Raw genomic sequence first — 20,701 nt, forward strand, 5'->3', positions numbered from 1 at the left:
ATGTTGCAATCATGCCAGTTGCCAAGAGCCTGAATTCTGATCATGTGACTGCATGGATGCTATGAGTTGTAAGAGGATCTGTGTTAAGTCACTTTTTTCAGTGCTGTCGTAACTTAAGACAGTTGCTAAACAAATGGTAGTAAGTCATGAACTGCCTGTAAATATCTAGTTTCTTCCTCATCCATGGATTAAACTATTGAAATTGAAAGAAAAAAATATTTAGAGAGTATGTAAAAGAGTTTATGTATTGTTCTATCCAAGGGAAAAACAACAGACCCGGGGAAAGGAAGAAACAAGAAACTGAGAAACCATGTAAGTAATCTATTAGAACATTAGAGTAGGATATATATATATAAACCAGGGTGAAATCTACTTACCTGCCCTACCGGTTTGGAAGTGCGCGCACCATGGTCACATCCAATTTTTTACCCTCTGTACATGCACAGAAGGCTTTGCACATGTGCAAAGGGTTAAAAACCAGGAAGTAATGGTGTCTGGGCAGGTGGGCGCAGCCTCATGCTGCCGCTGCTACCGGTTCACCAAACCATGTGCCGCTGCCATCGGCTTGCATGAGCCAGACAGAACCAGCAGGATTTCACCACTGATATAAACCCCAGGTCCCTCATTATTTAAAACTGAAAACTACAGACACCAGGTCCCAAAGAAATGAACACCCAGTGTTATATGCCTAATATAACATTTTTGAACTTTTTAAAGTTTCCCCATACTCCAATTTTTTCTTTTTGCTGATAATGGGATATTACTACCAAAAGTCAAAGAATGAGAAGATTACTATTGTGAATAGTCTAAATGCTATTTTTAAATATTAGCACTCTAGCACAGTTGTTTAACTTGAGATACCCTTCCAGGGATGTTGTTGGATATTGTGTGAGTGTGTGCCTTTGAGTCAGTATTGATTCCTGGATACTGCTTGGACCAGTCCTTTTCTTGGCAAGTTTTTCAGAAGTAATTTGCTATTTTCCTAGGGATGACAGAGAGGAACTGGCCTGAGGTCATTCAGCTGGCTTTTTGCCTAAGGCAGGACTAGAATTTAGGTTTCCTGGTTACTAGCCTGATATCTTAATCACTATAGCAAACTCGCTGTCATGTTGTTGAACTGCAGCTCCAGATACTGTTGGAATGCAACTGCCATAGTCTTTGTTCGTGGTGGCTAGGTGTGATGGCACTTGGAGTTCAGTATCATTCTATGTGTTCAATCTTTGCTCCTAATGCCAGAAAATGGGAAAAATAGAGACAGCTATTTACAACATGATAACCACCTGTAAATTCATTGATGGATACAACTATATTATCAAGGGCTGCTTGATTACACCATTCAGCTATCACCACAACATGGTGAGATAAACTTTGCTGCATTCCATCACACATAAAAGAAATGATAGAACTTGAAACAGCAGTGGCCAGGTTATTTCTTTAGAACTAAGTTATCTTTTGACATACTTCCTCTATTATAGAAAGAGCACAGAATCATCCACTTTCTTATCGGAAGACCTCTATCAATACCAGATAATAGAGACTCTGATCTCTTTGTTTCAGATAGTATGTCTTATGAGTCTCTTATCCTTTTAGTTTAGGATTCAGTTAGTCCAGAAACTTATAAACAATAGGCAAAGGGGAATGATATTATTCTGTCAATTTTTTTCCATTGACTCCTCTATCTTTAGAAAAAATCCTTTTAGTACTGAAAATTTTTCTATAGTTTAGAAATACCGACTGATTTGAGATCTTCATGTATTTCTGAAATGCTGAAGAGATGCACTGTTTTACTTTCGATTTTCAGTGAAGATAATAGTAGCAGCATTGGGTTAGAGTTTTTATTGTCCAGGTTGTGTATATGAATCAGTAATTCCTAAAGAGAATAGACTAGGTTTATCTGGACACTGTTTTGAAGTAGCAATCAGAAGCACCACAGGTTCTAAGCATCACTAAGACATAGATATGTTTTAAAGAACAGAATTATTTTTAAAAAAATCTTTTGGCATGACAAACCTTATTGCCTTCTTTGAGAAAATGACTAAATTAGTGGATCATGAAAATGATGTGGATATAGTATATTTGGACTTCAGTAAGGCATTTGACAAAATACACCACAGTGAGAAAGAACAATGTGGAATAGACAGTACCATCAATGGATGGATTTGCAATTGGCTAACCAACTGTGCTCAGCATGCAGTCTCAATTGAGCTATATCTACATGGAGGAAAGCATGTGGTGGGGTACCTCAAGATTCTGTCTTGGCCAGGTGCTCTTTATCTAGATGAGAGAATAGAAGGGGAAATCAAATTTGCAGATAACATCAAGTTGGGGGAAATTGCCAACAATTTGGAAGACAGATGCAGGGTTCAGAAAGATTTTGATAGACTTGAGCTTGGGCCCTATCCAATGAGATGCTATGAGAAGAGTAAAGTCCTACACTTAGGCAGGAAAAAATCAAATATAGAATAGGAGGTACTTGGCTCAACAGTAGTGACTGGGAGAGGGATCTAGATATCCTTGTAGATCACCAATTAAATATTAGTCAGCAGTGTGCTGCAACTGCCAAAAAAGCCAATGATAGGCTGCATCAACAGAGGGATAGTATCAAGATCCTGCAAAGTGCTAGTATCATTTTATACTGCACAAATAAGACCACACTTGGATTACTATTTCCAGTTTTGGTCAATTTATCTATGAAACAATATAAAACATAAGTTTCATACAAACTTATTCAAACATATACATGTACATTACTTCTATAGACCCTAATTTATATAAATTGGAATCCTAAACCACATTTCACTTGGGTGAATATTCTACTGTTCTTTGCTGTTGTTGGAACTTGGGGACAAATAAAGCTATCTTGCCAACCTGAATACAAAACACATTCTATCCAACAGAAATGAATGAATGAATTTAGGACATAGATTAGGAGTCATGTTTTAGATGAGGACTAAGCACTGCTATGAAAATTCAAGATTTATTCAAAACATGGAAGGGCTAGAGAAATGTAGCAGGATCATTGCATAAAGTGAGTGAGGTTCCTAAAAGACAAAATAGTTAAAAACCTTAAAAAAGCAAGCAAATGCAGAAAAATAAACAAAGAAAAGTATTAAAGGCCCTAAGACAGTCTTAAATCATGTTTACCAACATTACCAATAGTAAGTGACATGATATGACATGAGTGACAATATGTTCAATATTTGAGGGGCTGCCATAAATTTAATTTTCCAAAGTCACAGAAGGCAGGACAAGAAGCAATGGGTGAAAACTAATCAAGGAGGGAAGCAACCTAGAACTAAGGAGGAATCTCCTGACAGAGCAATTAATCAATGGAACAGGTTGCATACAAAAATTGTGGGTTCTCCATAACTGGAGGTTTTTAAGGACACTCATTTGTCCAGAATGGTATAGGCAGGGTCTCCTGCTTACACAGAAGGTTAGACTAAAAACACCTCCAAGGTCTCTTCAAACTCTGTTAGTCTGTTAGTCTGAGGTATTGGAAATATGAAAAAGGTTGCTTACAGGAAGTATGTTGCTTTCATATTGCTAGTTAGCTAAGCTAGAGAGGTATTCTTGTTTTATCCCCACTTAAACGAAATATAGACTCACCAAACTATCCAATCAGAAAAGACCATCTAGTCCAGAATCCAAAGACCCCAAGTGGTCAAGGTCAACTTCCAAGGGTCGATGAGACTATTCATTGTTGCTATTGCTGTTACTAATAGTACTATTAAAGTAGTATTTATTAAATTATTTTCATATAATAAATGTTTGGAGGTTGATGAAGTCTTCATGAAAAGGTCAATAAGCTGAAACATTTAGAAACTCCTGATTTAATCCAATCTTCTGTGCTCTGCAAGAAAACCCATTGAACCATTTTAAAAGACAGTTTTCCAGACTTCTTAAATGGACAACCCATATAGGGGAATTGTTTGACTGATCTACAGATCATACATTTTGCTTAGCAAAATTTGGGTAGCTTGACCGCAATATAATATAGCAATGGAATTGTTGACTATCTTCATTATGGCACCTTTTATGTATTCAAGTACTGATACCATATCAGGCTGAACATCCCATGTTTTGTTCAGCCTGATCTTCTTTGGCATGTCTTCAAATTTCTATACCATTTGTTACTTGCTCTAGAACAGTTCTAACTTGCCTGCATCCTTCTGAAAATGCAGAGCCCAGAATTATACACAGTACTTCAAGTGTGGTCTCTGTTGTGACCTAGGCTTACTTAGTCATTACAAGACACAATTAGTCCCAAACAAAACTATTTTATTATAACAGCTGGGAATTACTTCATTCCCAGCTTAGTCCAAATTAATTCCAAAATGAGTCCTTCAGAAAAAGTCCTTCAGGCTTATCACAAACCTTTATCTTCTTTGGCACCCTGCCAAAGGCCTTTCTTGGCAAAGCCCCATGAAGTTCAGAAACAAGAGACGCTGACTGGAAACAGATTTAGCAACATTGCTTTCCTACAAAGAGCCCAAGAGACTTTGCTGCTCTTTTAAGCCTTATGGGAGGGGGCAGTCATCTCCTAGCCTTACTCCCAAGTTGTCCTTTTTGCTTTAGCTGCTCTTGCCTTCTGGTAGCTCTGCACATGAGTGCACTAGGAACAGGCTCCTCCTGTTCCTCTGCCTCTCTGCTGTCTGACTCTGGAGGGTCCGGAGTCCGCGCATCACTCCAGATGGCCCTGGCCCCATCTCTGCCTATGACGCAGAGCCCTTGTCTAGGCCTTCCCCAGACTCAAGGACTGGCCAATGGTCCCCCCCAGCCTCCTCATTGTCCGACTCCGCTGCCAGCTCCACAGGCTGCTGGTGGACCACAACAGTCTCACCAGTGAAGAGCAAAAGAGACTAAATATCTTTAGGTGTTGTTTATGCAATGTTTCTTCTAGTGCATCTCAAAAGTGTAGCTGGCTTACACTACTGGCTCACCAATAAATTGTTGTCAATGTCCATATACTCTTTCTCCAATATGTTGCTTACCTGTCCATCCTTTCTATGGGCCTTATATTTTTCCCTTAAACCTACATTTTTTCCTGTTGAAAGACATCTTGTTCCTCTCAGACCATATTAGGTTGCAATCTCCAACCATCCTGGATGTTGTTTAAGCATTCCCATTTTATGCCATTTGCAAATTTGATAAGCAGTTCATCAATTCTTTTAAAACTCAATGCACCTGACCCATCCTGCTGAGCATGGCAAGTAAACTCCTTTTGTGAGATATTATAGCTCTTGCAGCTTCTTCTAAGATATTTGACCAAGGCAAAACAATATTTGTTATTTTTAAAATTACTTTCATTTTAAAAGAAAATGCTAACTGATGAAGTTAGCTAGGGAACTAGGCTTATTACAATTATATTTTAACGTTATAGTATTTTATTGTTGTTATGAACTAATAGCTTAATATTTGTTAATTAATTAATATATTAATTGTTAATTATAAACACTGTGTACAACCAGTGGTGGGATTCAAGTAATTTAACAACTGGTTCTCTGCCCTAATGATTTCTTTCAACAACCAGTTTACCAAACTGTTCAGAAAGTTAACAACTGGTTCTCCCGAAGTGGTGCAAACTGGCTGAATCCCACCACTGTGTACAACTATTTGTTTTTGTTTTTTTATATTAAGAGTTTACCAGCAGTTGCTGGCAAGATGGGTTACAAGACAACATAAACATAGTTATAGACAACAATCAAAGACATAATTATGACAAATAAGTACTAAAATTTGCCACCTGCTCTGAGCCCTCTAAGGTAGGGCAAAGTAAACATCTAAGTAAATTAAATTAAACTGTTCTCTTATCATGCAAATTTTTATCGCACAACATTTTAAATGCTATGTTATAAATTGGTTTTAATGTTGCCACCTGCTCTGAGCTGCCAGAAGCAGGGCAGGTTAAATGTCTAAATAAATTAAATTAAATTGTCCTACTGGAATCTCAAATATACTATTCTCTGCTCTCTTACTATCTACCCTGTTCCTCTGAATTATCTTAAGTGGAAAGAATTTACTATGTTGTTGTCTTTTGAAAAATATTTCAACAGATTTTTTTTTAAATAAAATGGTCTCCAATTTTTTTCTCCAAACAACTGTTTGCCTTGTAGAGCAGTGGTTCTCAACCTTCCTAATGCCGTGACCCTTTAATACAGTTCCTTATGTTGTGGTGACCCCCAATGATAAAATTATTCCTAAAACCATTGAAAATATGTGTTTTCCGATGGTCTTAGGCGACTCCTGTGAAAGGGTAGTTCGACCCCCAAAGGGGTCGCAACCCACAGGTTGAGAACCACTGTTGTAGAGGAATTGTTGCAAAATACTTTGAGAATGTAAAAAAGTTGCAGTGGGAAACATGACATCATCCCTTTCAATACAATGTACTATAAACTATTAGACAACTTAAATTGGTTTGTCACGTGATACTAATATAGTTCTTTTTTTTTACAATTTGTTAATAGTGACTTACTACTAGGCCATCTGCTGAACAATAAGGCAGATGCAGTTCTATAAGAAACAGGAGGGGATAAGGAATAAGAATATGGAAATTATTGTTTTTATCATTTTCTTTTAGGACTCTTGTATGTTTCTTGCCTTGATCAAGAAACTGTGATAGCAGAGAGGCTAAAATGTTGGGTTTCATTAGAGAATTTAAGGATGCTATAATTAGACAGACCTTTCAGTATAGAAATTCTGTAAAACTCACTCCTCTAGGTTTACCATGTGTGTAGTTTTCCTAATAGGTTCGTGACAAGCTTAACAGCTGCCAATAATATAATTGCCATGTAGAACCAGCTTTCTGAGCTGACAGGAAGCCCAGAGAGGAGACAAAGAAAGAAGACAAACTTCGTAAGAACAGAACAAAAACAGACCAAGGCCTTTCTCCTCCCCAGAGGATTTGACTTTAATTAAAGTCTTCCCCTAATTTCCTATGCATAAAATGTTTTTCATCCTGGAAGAACAAAATGTGTGTGCGTGCATGCGTGCATGTGTGTGCAAGTGCACGTAGCCTTTGTTTACAAAATACATTTGTCAAGATTATGCTCAGGAGATGTAGCACCTCATTTTCACAAAACTCTCAGGAGGTAGCAGGTGTTTGTGAGTCTTTCTTTGCTAACACCTGGCAAATTTGTCCTCGCCAAACTGCAAAACTGCAAGTCAGTTGCCCAGGGAGGTTGTACTTCTCAAATGATACCATAGCTCATTGAGAACAGATGGTTGTCTTGCTTTTTACCTGCGTTTCTCACAAGGAATATATGTTGGGCTTTATAAATTGAATTTTCAGAGATCTTAGAGTCTCCCTCGTCTCTTTCGCAATTGTCAACTAGATATCTGTTTTTTGTACATTTTAATGGAATCAAGAGGCAAGAGAGAAATAGATGAAGCCGGCTGTTTAATATTGGGAAGCAGACGGTAAGGAAGTTATGATGAAGATTAGTCATACTTTAAAGTATAGACTTCTCTCATAACAAAGGACTTGGTCATGATGATTGCAAACTTCTTGGGTAACACTGAAAGTACACTAGCTAATAACATAGTCATGAAAATTGGAGTAGGGAAGAGTTTATGAATCAGGATCTTCTTCAATAATGAAATGTTTCCTTATTTTATGCAATCCCCAGTTCAATTGGGCTGCCACATGAATCAGCTCTATAAACCTGGAGGAATGTAATATAGCTTTTCCAGCTCTGAATGTAAATAGGTGGTTCTAAATTTCCTGTTGAAAATGATAGCATGAGAATCAAGCACCTCTTACATTGGGTTTACATTGGGTGAAACAAAGTTGATATTATATATGATAACAGCAGCGAGATTACTGATAGGTCAATACTGGAAAAATGAAGCTACGCCCACTATGGAGGAATGGACTTTGAAGATGGCCAGCTTTGCAGAGATGGCGAAGATTTCAGCATATCTAAAAGATCGCTCACAAGAGACTTATGAATGGGAGTGGAAAAAGTGGATAGATTATGTGCAGAACAAATATCAAACTAGGAAGTATCAAATAGCTTTTAACTGAAAGTATTATATAAAGATAGAAATATTTGAATTTTGTGAAGATGAAAAAATATATTGGGGGTGGAGGGGTTCAAGTTTTATAAAAAGGGGATTTTGATTTGGATTATATTCTGTGGAAGTCCGGGGGGGAGGGGTGGGTTGGGGGGGTTAGGGAGGGTTGGGGGAGTTGGGGAGGGTTAGGGAGGTTAGGGAGGGATGGGGGGGGGAATGGGGAGAAAATGTAATTGTAAAACTTTTTCAATAAAAAAAAAAGAATCAAGCACCTGAAGGATTTTTATGTATTTGCATGTGGAGATTCCAAGGATGTGAGAATGAAAGCCAAATTGGTCTAGTGTGGCTAAGGCACTGGCTCTGAAACCAAGAGACCATCAGTTTTAGTCCTGCCTTAGGCTTGAAGCCAGCTGAGTGACTTTGGGTCATGTCTACTTCCTCTTCGCTCTTGGGAAAAGGCAAGAGAAAACTACTTCTGAACATTTTTACTATTGCCAGTAAATTGCAGGCCCTTTTCCTTGCGGTCACTAGGAGACAGGGTTGACTTAAGGGACAATAATGACAATATGTACAAGAAAATAATTGACACTGACTTCAGAAGAAGCATCACTTTTTGATAGGGGATCAATTACTCTCTGCATGGCAGAGCAATAAAATGCAAGTTAGTTGTTGGGAGACTAGAATGCACTAAAAGAAGAAGTGTGGACACATACTTATCTCCAGTGATCTATCTTAGAAGTATCTATATCATCTTAATGAGTTTACTGACTTGCAAATACTCCTGACATTTCTCACTCACCCTATGAAAGTGAGGCGCTGCTAGGCAATCAATACCTTCATGTTGTTTGCAGAGATACCCAGTTTTCCACTGCATGTTCCAACTATTTCTGCTAAGAGTGTTCTTTGCTCTTTTATCACTCCATAGTGGCAGTCGGCATTTCCTGCCAGTGAACCACCTAATCTACTCTCTTTGATCCACCATTTGCCAATTTACTTTGTCATGGGGTCACTGACTTGCCTGGAGTTTAGGACTAGTCTTAAAGAGCAGTAAAGTACTTTCTGATTCAGTCTTTACAATTAAAGCAAACTGTGATTTCTCTTTCTCTCTTTCTCTCTAATCTGGCAAGGAAGCCAACTCTGGCTCTTTCTTCATTCAGACAGTTTTTAGAACTGTGTAGCTCTTTATGCTTCAGAGAAATAAATCAATCGGCCTTGCTTACAAAAGGAGTATTGGACCAACTAAGGAGATAGGGAGCACTACAAAGATCTGCTTCTCTTCTTCCACAGTCTGCTGAGTCTGTGAGATTTCTTTCGGTAGGAAATATTAGACCCTAATTGGGGAAATTTCCTTTGCTGGTACAAAGTTTTGTTTCCCTTTCTTGCTCTTCAGAGGTTGGACCTCATTAAAGATGTCAGACAGACATCTTTAGGGACTTCCCTCCCCTGTATTCCAGTGCAAAGTAGCAGTGTGAATTTTCACAATTACCTTGTCAGTATCCTGAACTCCTAAGGAGAATATGTAGGCTGAGGAGTGAGGATAAGTTCACCCTCTGTGCTCTCTGAATCTTTCGCCTCCCATCTTTTATTAGTAACTGGAGTGCCAATTAGTGATTCTTGTTCCTATAACGTTGACACATGTCCTTTTTGAACAGCACTAACACCATCTCAGTCACCAATCAAAGTCATTAGATGAGTTGGAAGTGAAAACAGTGACCTCACAAAAGGGTTTTTATCCTGATTCCAATCCCTTGAGCGACCCTGTCTCCCAATATAGCACTTTCTAATATATGTACTTTCCTTCCTACTAGGGTGTTCTGACACACTTGAGGTTTTGCTCAACTGTGACAAGTTTTCTGGGAACAGAAAACAGAACTGATTTTTTTACTTTGTGGTTGAAAGTCATTCTTCCATGAAACCAGAAGTATTAGTTGCATAATGATGGATTTTAAATACTTAAGGTTTTCTAAAGTTTTCAAAGCCAAAACCCTTGTCTTTCATTGTTTATCTTTCAGATATCGTCTCTGCACCAAGCTATATATAACTCAATTAATAGCAAAAAGGGGTTCCTTCTTCAAGTTGGATCATTCATCAGGATACTATGCTCCTTCTTAGGTAAATCAGAGGAAAGAAATTAGCTCAAAAACTATCCAAGGTTAGGATGAACTAATCCATGTCATGCATAATATCCCCAAATCCTTAGTGTAATCCAATTAAGAATCTTATATTTCTGTTCATCAACCACACCTACAATTCAGGATAGAAGCACCTTAATGAGTCTGAGTTATTAATGTTTATGATGGATAGGAAGAATGCTTTACCCAGGCATGTATTCTTAAAAGAAAAGAGTCTGGTACATTACATTTGCTGAGAGATGAGCAGATTGTCCTCAGGAGTCCAGCCACAAAGTAACAACAGTGTAGTGGCTGTCAAGGATGACCCTATAATATTAATAATCTATGGATTTCTCTTTTGGTGCTTACTAGAGGCTAATGTACAGTACAGGTATCCATAGTCTCTCTTTGGCTTTGTATTTCTGTCTTTTCTTTGCCTCCTAACTCAATATTTCATGACAGCAATTCACCAGTGCAATGTGTTCGTACATGTCATTATCTTTCAAATGACTGTGCATGGCTGCACATTTCCATTTTCGTCTATCCACCTAGGATCATGGCTGATAACTATTACTTCAACTTGTTTTGCTGAATGAACAAATCAACGACTATTTTTTTTCTTGCTGTATTTATCCTCAAAGCCTCAATAATCACAATGACAACATTAATAATAACAAAATTTATATAGGGGCAATCACATTGAAACACAACTTTCAAGTTCAGAATATGTGAAAAAGGAAAATGACAACGATAGTTGCTATTTGAAGATGTTAAAGGAGATATGCTGTTGAGGTTTTTTCATGTGCTGAAATGGTTCTGAGTCCTTCGGGAGTAGGGCGGTATACAAATTTAATAAAATGAAAAAATGAAATGAAATGGTTCCATGTGCAGATTGGACTATAGGTAGTCCTTGACTTATGACCACAACTGAACCCAACATTTCTTTTGCTAAGTGAGACATTTGTTAAGTGAGTTTTGCCCTATATTATGATTTTTCTTGCCACATTTGTTAAATGAATCCCTGTGGTTGTTAAATTAGTAACACGGTTATTAAGTGAATCTGGCTTCCCCATTGACTTTACTTGTCAGAAGATTACAAAAGAGGATCACATGACCATGAGACACTGAATATGAACCAGTTACCAATCAGCTGAAGTTTGATCATATGACCAAGGGAATGCTGCAATGATTGTAAGTTTGAAAAATGGTCCTAAGTCACTTTTTTCAATGCTGTTCTAAGTTTGATGGGTCATTAAATGAACTGTTGTAACGAGGACTACCTGTATTGAGCTGAAGATCAAATGTTCAGTAAATTGAATACCTCCTCTAAATTTTACCTGGGTCTGTGTACTTATCTTTCAGAGAAGGTGACTGAAAATATTGCGCAAAAGAAATGCTTAAATGTTTCCTTTCTGGAAATGAAAGAAATTACCCATTTGATATCTATCTGTCTGTTTGTTGCTGGCCAATTTGTTTGAAAGCTCAATTCACCTTGAAAAGTGGCAGACATAAAAGATGGCTGTATAAGAAATGCTGTGTCTGTGTCAGAGAACATGAAAAATGTAAAAAAAAAAAAGCTGCTTGTCATATACCTTGTAAATGTAGACATGAAATAGAATGCTAGTATGCAATTTTCATAGAATATGAAATTTCACTCTGATTTCAGTGCTGTGATCCTGAAATTAAATATACATGCAATACTCCTGTTATTAATTTTTGTTCAACACAGCATTTTTTAACCTGATAAAGGAAGAAAATATTACCAGCTTTGAACTTAACCATCTTCAAATATGAACAGGAAGCAAAAATGGAAAAGGAAGCATGATGGAGTATACAGTATACAGAAATGGTCTGTTAAGAATAGACAGCCACACCATTTTTTTCCAGTTCTGAAATTTGCACAAAGTTTATTCTTCCTCAAGTGTTCATTTGAGTCTATTTTGATTCATTTAAATACATTTACAAGCAGAAAGAGATTGGCTGTTCCATGAAGCTGACCAGACACCAAAGTGAGCTCCCTTTGATTTCAATAAAAATTGGATCAGATCCTAGACCATTTTTCTCCAAATGTGAAGTATGGGACCTATCTAAAGCCTTTTGCCAGTTAAAGAAGTTAGATCCTAAAGAGTCCATTAAATGGCAATTGAAAGAAACCAAAATAATGCACCAAACAGTTACTTTACATTCATTATATACAGTAGACAATTGTTTTTCTTATTCCTATTATGAGAGAATTCTCAGAAGACTGAAATCAATTAACTCTTCTTCTTCTTTTTTTTTTTTTTTGGCAGTGAGCATGTTAGGTGTACTTTAATGGGCATTATTTGTGCTCAATTATACATGAACTCTGTTGTAAGACAAGTGCCATTATCAAAGTTTATTTATTCATGGGATGTCATCTGTTATATACCCTACACCAGTTTTTTCTCAAAGTTGAGTATTGATCATTGGCTTTAATCAAATGTACCAGGGGATCCTAAGTATTCAGCCATTGGAGGGTTTGGGCATCAGCACATTTTCCTGGGTTTTTTTTTTCCAGGTTAAAAGGAACTACTGAGACTGTGTCAAGCCATACTAAGTGGAGGCTTGCATTTTGCGCATTAAGATAAGTGGGCTCCCAGCCCCATCTGTGATGAATGATGATTAATCTGTCCAATTTGGCATGTCATTACATGAGCATTCTGAAGACCTTTTTTTTACAATGTCTTTTATAGAATTGTGGCAAGAAGATAGCTTGAGGGACTTGGACTTGCAGCAGACTGCCTATTTACTTTGATGATATTGACCTGTCGGCTTTTTATGTCTCCAGGTAAAATGTTCTAAAAGGACCTTAAATACTTTCAATTCTAAACTAAATAAAAGTCACAAAACTGATCCCAAACCAGCAATTGTTCTGGATTTTATTTATAATGGCACCAAAACTCCACTTCTGTCTGTATCGGTTTCTATTTAGATCATTTAATGGGGAGAATGATGGCTGATTTTCTCCAGCATTGGAAGCCAAGGTGGCTTGTGATTGGCTTATATCAGATTAGTGCACACAATCTGTCTTCTAGGAAGTTTCCCTTGTTGTCTGAGTAAAAGTTACACAACCAGTAGGAAAGCCACATATGATATGTATAGTAAGCAGTAATTTGTGGTCAATTTTCTCTCACTGTGAAGACAACATCTGTTTCCTCTGTACACCACATTGCCTTAATTCTGCTTAAAGTACACAACACTTGTATACTTGGAGATAACCTTCCATCTGCTTTGATACTCTACAATACCATTCCACAATCTAAGTTTCCTGCAGATTTATGGTTTCCAGAATGATAATCATTCTAAACCCTGGAACTGAAGTCTACATATTTAAGGGCATCTAGGTGGGAAGGCTACACTTCTGTAATAAAAACTTCAAATTCGTGGCTTTTTTAAAACTATAGTGCATTGGTGTCAAACTTGATCGTGTCTCATGATGTATCACGATGTATTATTACTTTTTTGCCTTTGCGGAGCTGGGGTGGGTGTGGCCTGGGCATGATGCATGCGGCCTAATATAGTGCAACAATCTATGGAGATTCTCAGTCATCTAAGTCCCAAAGGTGCTTTTTCAAGAGGCAACTGGACTTTTTGTTTTTTTCTTTTGAAGGCATTTCGCTTCTCATCCAAGAAGCTTCTTCAGCTTTGACAGGATAGTGGGACATGGAAGGATTTATATTCCTTGCAGACAGCTGGACATTTGCATTCTTTTAAAGACTTGTTGAGGTTTATCTGTGTCCTCAGGATCACCTGAGTAGTGCAAATGGCTGTGAAGCCTTCTTGGCTGCAGGATGTTTTCTGCCCTGTGTCCTTCACTGTTGAAGATGTGCCAGTTCAAGTAATTTAACAACCGGTTCTCTGTCCTAATTATTTCTTCCAACAACCAGTTTGCCAAACTGCTCAGAAAGTTAACAACCGGTTCTCCCGAAGTGGTGCGAACTGGCTGAATCCCATCACTGAGATGGGCGCAGGATGTTGGGGATGAATTTGTATGGTCTGCATCTCAAACTGAAATGCAAATGGTTCCTGTAGCCTGCATTTTTTTCTGGAAATCTGTTCATACTTCCACACCATTCAAAGGGTGTTCATCCCAAAGTATGTAGCTAAAAGTCTATGGAGATTCTCAGTCACCCAGGTCATGGTTGCTTTTTCAGGAGGCAATTGGATTTCGTTTTTTCTTTTGAAGAGAAGAATGTTTCACTTCTCATCTTCACATTTCTTCAGCTCTGACTGGATATTGGGGAATGGAAGGATTTATAATATATAATATATTGGATGAGAAGCAAATTGTGTCCAAAAGAAAAAGAAAACAAGAAAGTATAGTGCAACAGCAAGTCATGTCTCATGCTTTACTTGGAAAAAACTTGATCCTTAACTGTATTTACATAGAAATACTCTATATTGATTTTAACTGGACTTGCTTCCAAGATATCCTTTAAAAGTGATTTTCTTAAATACATTTTCAGGCAATGTTGCAAAACTGTAATCTAGTTCCATCAGAACATACTTGGCATTTCTTGAGTTTTCTTAAGAAAAACTAGTTTGTTGACAGTTTTCTCTGCACTTGTAATGTTATTATAGAACTTACTGAATTCCTGCCATGGACTTGACATTCTCTGCAGCAGCCTTATCAGAAAGCTACTGAAATCCAGTATTTGAGCTCTTCTATCCTTCTATCCTCTTCTATCTCCTCTTCTATCCTCTTTTATCTCCTCTCCTATCCCACTCTCTTTCTCAGTCCAGTTTAAAGTATATGTGAGACTGATATTTTAGCTATTTGCTATATGGATATTAATATATGGATATTATACGATATATTATATTATATATAATATATGGATATTTGCTATATGGATATTAATATTAAGATATTAATGATCATGACCATCTTTATGTCTTTGCAAGGTTCACTGAAAACCATCAGACCTGTTTGATAATCTTTCCAACTGGTCAATAATGAAATGCAATTTTTTTCCTTCTCAGGTTTCGTAGAGAGTATTCTTCAAACAATAATTTCCCCCTCTTTATAATTAGAAAAGGCAGTATATTTCCTTATATTTCTGCAGATATGTTTGTGAACATTGTTGTTTGGCAACTAGGGTTGAGGACAAGCGTTCTGAAGGAAGATGGCTTGTTAAAGAATTACGAAGAAATTGAATAAAAATTCTCAAAGCTTCCTACAGTCCATAGCAGTGATTCTTCACTGCCTTCCAGTTTCCTAATATTGACAGGTTGGGAATTGTAGCTTTGGATTGCCACCACAGAAGCTGGAAGGCAGGGAAAGCTATAAATCCCCTCTATAGGCCATAAACCCAAGATGCTGCTTCTTTGCTGGTGTACTTTCTCTCTTTGCCTGATCTAATTGGTACCATATCTAAGGTGGTTGTAAGACGTGTAAAATGTGGTTGTAAGACGTATTGTCATATATCCAATCATATATCCAATCATTAACCTGAAAAGAAACTGTCTAACACAAAAAGTTGTTTTGTTAAAATGGCCTTCTCTTATAGGTTCTATGTAGCTATTTGGAGAAGACCTGAAAGCACAAAACAGGTTGAGAAAGAGATCTTATATACCAGTGGTGGGTTTCAATTTTTTTTACTACTAGTTCTGTGGGTGTGGCTTGGTGGGCATGGCATGGCTTGGTGGGCGTGGCATGGCTTGGTGGGCATAGCAGGGGAAGGATACTGTAAAATCTCCATTCCCACCCCATTCCAGGGGAAGGATACTGCAAAATCCCCATTTCCTCCCGATCAGTTGGGACTTGGGAGGCAGAGGAATAGATGGGGGTGGGACTAGTCAGAATTTTTACTACCTGTTCTCCGAACTACTCAAAATTTCCACTATCGGTTCTCCAGAACTGGTCAGAACCTGCTGAAACCCACCTCTGTTATATACCCATATAGCAATAGCACTTAGACTTATATACCACTTTACAGTGCTTTACAGCCCTCTCTGAGCAGTTTATAGAGTCAGCATATTGTCCCCAATAATCTGGGTCCTCATTTGACCCACCTCGGAAAGATGGATGGCTGAGTCAACCTTGAGCCTGGTGAGAATTGAACTGCCAAATTGCAGACAGATGGCAGCCAGCAGAAGTAGCCTGCAGTACTGCACTCTAACCACTGCACTACCATGGGTCATATGCACTGTTTCACCTGCAGTTTTCCTGAACTGGATAGGATGGTTTTCCATGACATATCTAAATATAGTTGATGGGATGAGTTTAGATTTTTCATGACTTTCAGACAGAAATTCTGCAAATGCTAACAAGGGACTGAAATATGTGATCCCATTGGCTCTCATTTATGCTTTATTTAAATGTCAACATAAGACCATGGTTTTATAACAATCAATGTGAACTTGAGCATAAGGTGTTTAATTTTAAAGAATTCTTTCAACTATGTTTTCAAATTAGTAGATTAATCTGCCAAGACTATCAAAATGACGATGCAGAATCTTTCTCTCTCTCTCTCTCTCTCTCTCCCCTCCCTCCCCTCCCTCCCTCTCATCCTTCCTCCCCCTGTCTCTCACTCTCCTTTCTCAGATTTGAAAATAGTTTTTGGACTTTGGATCTCATTCACAATCAGGATAAATATGAAGCCTGATAAATTTTTAGTGACGCTGTTATATTTGATAGCCTGACAAATATGTTAAAATGTTTTCCTTTAGTCAACAAGGATTATATTTTTCTATTATGGGCACAATCTTTTTTCTTTTCCAGTCTACTGTCAATTATATGACTATCTTCTTCAACTGCAAGATTGAAGGTCTTATTTCATGGTTCTGTCATATGACCACAGTTACTTATTTTTATCGAAATGCATTAAGATACTTTTCTCTTTTTATTAAATAGAATCAATATACTTTACAATAGCTGTTTACTGTTTTTTTGTAGCCTACAGAAATCTATCCCTATCTATTTACTATTCTGCATCCTGAACATCATCATTCATGAGCTCAGCTTCAAGCTATTGACCATTTCACCCACAAACTGTTCTCATGCACCATTATTGCTCAGCATCTTAAAAAGATTTAAAAAAAAAAAACAACACTGCTATGGTTTCATTGACAACATAGTGGAAATGTTTGCTACCATCAGTTTCAACAATGATTTCTCCTACTTCAGTCTAAACACAAATCCCAGATTTCCAAATGGCTTCCAGTTCTATCAATGTGGTAACTACATCTGATCTTCCTTAACAGGATAGCAAAATTAATTTCAGATAATACTTCAGAACAAATTTGTAGAGAAGGAATCCAGCTGATCAGCAGTTCAGGTAGTCCTCAACTCACAACAGTTCATTTAGTGACTGTTCAAAGTTACAACGGCACTGGAAAAAAGTGACTTATGACAATTTTTCAAACTTATGATTTTTGCAGCATCCCCATGATCATGTGAGCAAAATCCGGATGCTTAGCAACTGGTTCATACTTATGACCATTGCTGTGTCCCAATGTCCCAATGTGATCACTTTTTGCAATCTTCTGACAAGCAAAGTTGATGGGAAAGACATATTTACTTACAACCAGGTTACTAGCAGTGATTCACTTAACAACTGTGGCAAGAAAAGTCATAGAATGTGGCAAAACTCACTTAAAAAATGTCCCACTTAACAACAGAAATTTTTAGTTCAATTGCAGTTGTAAGTCGAGGATTACCTGTATTTCTCCCATAGGTGAATGTATACAAATAGATATTTAAAGCAGTAATGCTGGATTTTTTGTTTTGTATACACATTTTTTAGTATTTCCTGTGTTTCCCCAAAAATAAGACTGGGTCTTATATTAATTTTTGCTCCAAAAGACGCATTAGGGCTTATTTTCCAGTTAGGCCTCATTTTTGGGGAAATATGGTACTAAATACGTCCATCTGGCTGACAATCTTAACTGGAGCTTATTTTTGGGATAGGGCTTATATTACGAGCATCCTGAAAAATCATGCTAGTGCTTATTTTCTGGTTGGGTCTTATTTTGGGGGAAACAGGGTACATATTTACCTATCGTAACATGCAGCCTGATACTGAACATACTTTTTGTCTAATTTTGTTTCTGTCTTATTCAAACTAAAGTTAACGGTCAAGGAGTTTTCAGTTCTGTTTCCAGGACAAATAAAAGACCCTTGGACCACACAACGGATTTCAGACTGCCAATGTGGGAGCATGCCAATGGCAAAATATGAACCCATTTTTGACATTTTGACAGATTTATGACTTTCATAGCATCCCCATGATTATGTGATTAAAATTTGGACACTTGGCAATTGGCATATATTTTTGGTTCTAGGGTCATGTGATCGCCATTTGCAATCTTCTCATCTGGCTTCCAGCAAGCAAAGCAAATGGAAAAAGCCAGATTCTCTTAACAACTTTGTGATTCTTTTGGTTATATATTTAAAAAATGGTTATAAAATCATCTGGGACTTACTTAACTACTGCTCATTTAATAATGTTAGTTCCAGTTCCAATTGTGGCTGTAAATCAAGGACCCCTAGATGAAACTTCATTTTAAGTCAAAATATGTGCACCTAAGAATTTATATCAGTACAAAATGAAATAGTCCAACAAATATAAATCCATAGTGTTGGTGGTTTCAATCGTACTTAGGAGAAGAAACATTTCTCTAGAGTTGAGCATCTTAGCATTTTACTACAGAATGCCAAAATGACTGGAAAGATACTTACAACTCTTCATTTCTGTTCTTATTTTATTATGATGTGACAGAATATCATATCACAGAACACCTCCCAGTATAATGTCAATATTCTTTGTAAAATTAGAGGACCAGCAATTTTATGATGCTTAAGCCTTATGGAAATCAGGACTTTTTTAGGGTCCAATCCACAACAATGGAGATAGTTCAATGCATGAAGAGACATACTTTATAAAAAAGACAAATAAATTTATGACTGCAATATATATGAATTCATTTTCTATGTGAAAATATAAACTTAATAAGATACCTTTCCTTCCTTCCTCCCTCCCTCCCTCCCTCCCTCCCTCCCTCCCTCCCTCCCTCCCTCCCTCCCTCCTCCCTCCCTCCCTCCTTCCTTCCTTCCTTCCTTCCTTCCTTCCTTCCTTCCTTCCATCCTTCCTTCCTTCCTTCCTTCCTTCCTTCCTTCCTTCCTTCCTTCCTTCCCTCCCTCCCTTCCTCCCTCTCTTCCTATCACTTCCTACTCTGAAGAAAATTAATGCATTACATTAAGTTTTTGAGACACATGTTTTCTTTCTCTTTTTTTAAAACATTGCACAAAGATGCTAAAATTTTGGCAGGGAACAGGGAATAAGCATAAATTATTTTGCATGTTTCTATTCCAAATCTCATCGTATAAGTTCTCTCCCAGAAACAATATACCCTTGGGGCTTGGTTGAGCACTCCTTATCTTCAGTAATGATTTCATAGCCTCCTCCTCCCCTCTGCCCCAGATTTTATCTGTCTTCATCAAGAACATTAGTTGATGAATGGTTGAGAAGGGTAGACATAAAGGAAGGTGCTGGGAGTCATGCTGTCTCCTAGAAACCAGACAGCAAATAGCTTTCAACAACTGTTTCAGAGTCCCAAAGTACCCTTCAGCATAACACTCTCTCAAAATGTTATAATATAACATTACCTGTATTTTTCAGTTGCCCACCAAGACTGGCAAAGGCAAGGATGAGAACCCAATAATTTTTTTGGCAGTCCTTCTTGGTAACAATACATTGAGCAACCTGGGAATGAGTGGCAAGGGGACAAAGAGGCAAAGAGAACATTGTTAGTTTAGTTAAGACAGATTGTTTGCTCTCTGCAAATATTTTTTTTACAGCTTTATTCAGGGCAATGGTTTCTTCGGAGTGTACTAGCTTCTTCTGGAGACAATGGAATGTTGTGGTGCTTCTCCCTTTAGACTGGAATCTCTGAGGAATCTGCTAACTGTGATAGGTTTCTTCAACAGGCATGACATTCCTTGCATGTCAGATAAAAGAAAAATCACCTTCAAGTTTAGCTTGATTCCTAGTGACAATGGGGATATCCCAGGGGTGGGTTCTAAATTTTTTTACTACCGGTTCTGTGGGTGTGGCTTACTTTGTGGGCATGGCTTGATGGTCATGTGACAATTATTTAGGATTTAGCAGAGGTACTGGTCTACCAGACTTTTAACTGCTTGCAGAGCTGTACCGATCTACTCATGTATTTTTGCAGGCACTGGTCTACCCATTTATTTTTGCAGGCACTGATCTACTCATGTATTTTTGCAGGCACTGGTCTACCCATTTATTTTTGCAGGCACTGATCTACTCATGTATTTTTGCAGGCACTGGTCTACCCATTTATTTTTGCAGGCACTGATCTACTCATGTATTTTTTCAGGCACTGGTCTACCCATTTATTTTTGCAGGCACTGATCTACTCATGTATTTTTGCAGGCACCGGTCTACCCATTTGTTTTCTTTTAACATTGTAGGGTGGCCCTTTGAAGCCCCGCACCAAGAGTTTAAACAGTTTTTTCCCCTCTAGCCATTAGCTGGGACTCAGGAGGCAGCAATAGATTGGGGGTGGGGCCAAATAAAGGGTAA

The 20,701-nt window shown here is 37.7% G+C and overlaps 1 long non-coding RNA gene across 2 annotated transcripts; it reads right to left on the minus strand.

Moving 5' to 3' along the window:
• Nucleotides 1–795: 795 nt before the first annotated feature.
• Nucleotides 796–19,847, minus strand: LOC117655081 (uncharacterized). 2 transcript variants are annotated; one of them, XR_004588540.3, is made up of 3 exons: nucleotides 19,759–19,847; nucleotides 3,610–3,853; nucleotides 796–1,226 (listed from the first exon to the last, which is right to left on the minus strand). It is a non-coding gene; the product is annotated as an uncharacterized LOC117655081 (long non-coding RNA). The 2 variants fall into 2 exon arrangements; XR_004588541.2 differs by lacking the exon at nucleotides 796–1,226 and adding an exon at nucleotides 2,964–3,041.
• Between the last annotated feature and the right edge of the window lie 854 nt (nucleotides 19,848–20,701).

This window comes from Pantherophis guttatus, chromosome 4 (assembly GCF_059756535.1).
Source record: "Pantherophis guttatus breed Tessera chromosome 4, ASM5975653v1, whole genome shotgun sequence".
NCBI lineage: Eukaryota > Metazoa > Chordata > Lepidosauria > Squamata > Colubridae > Pantherophis > Pantherophis guttatus.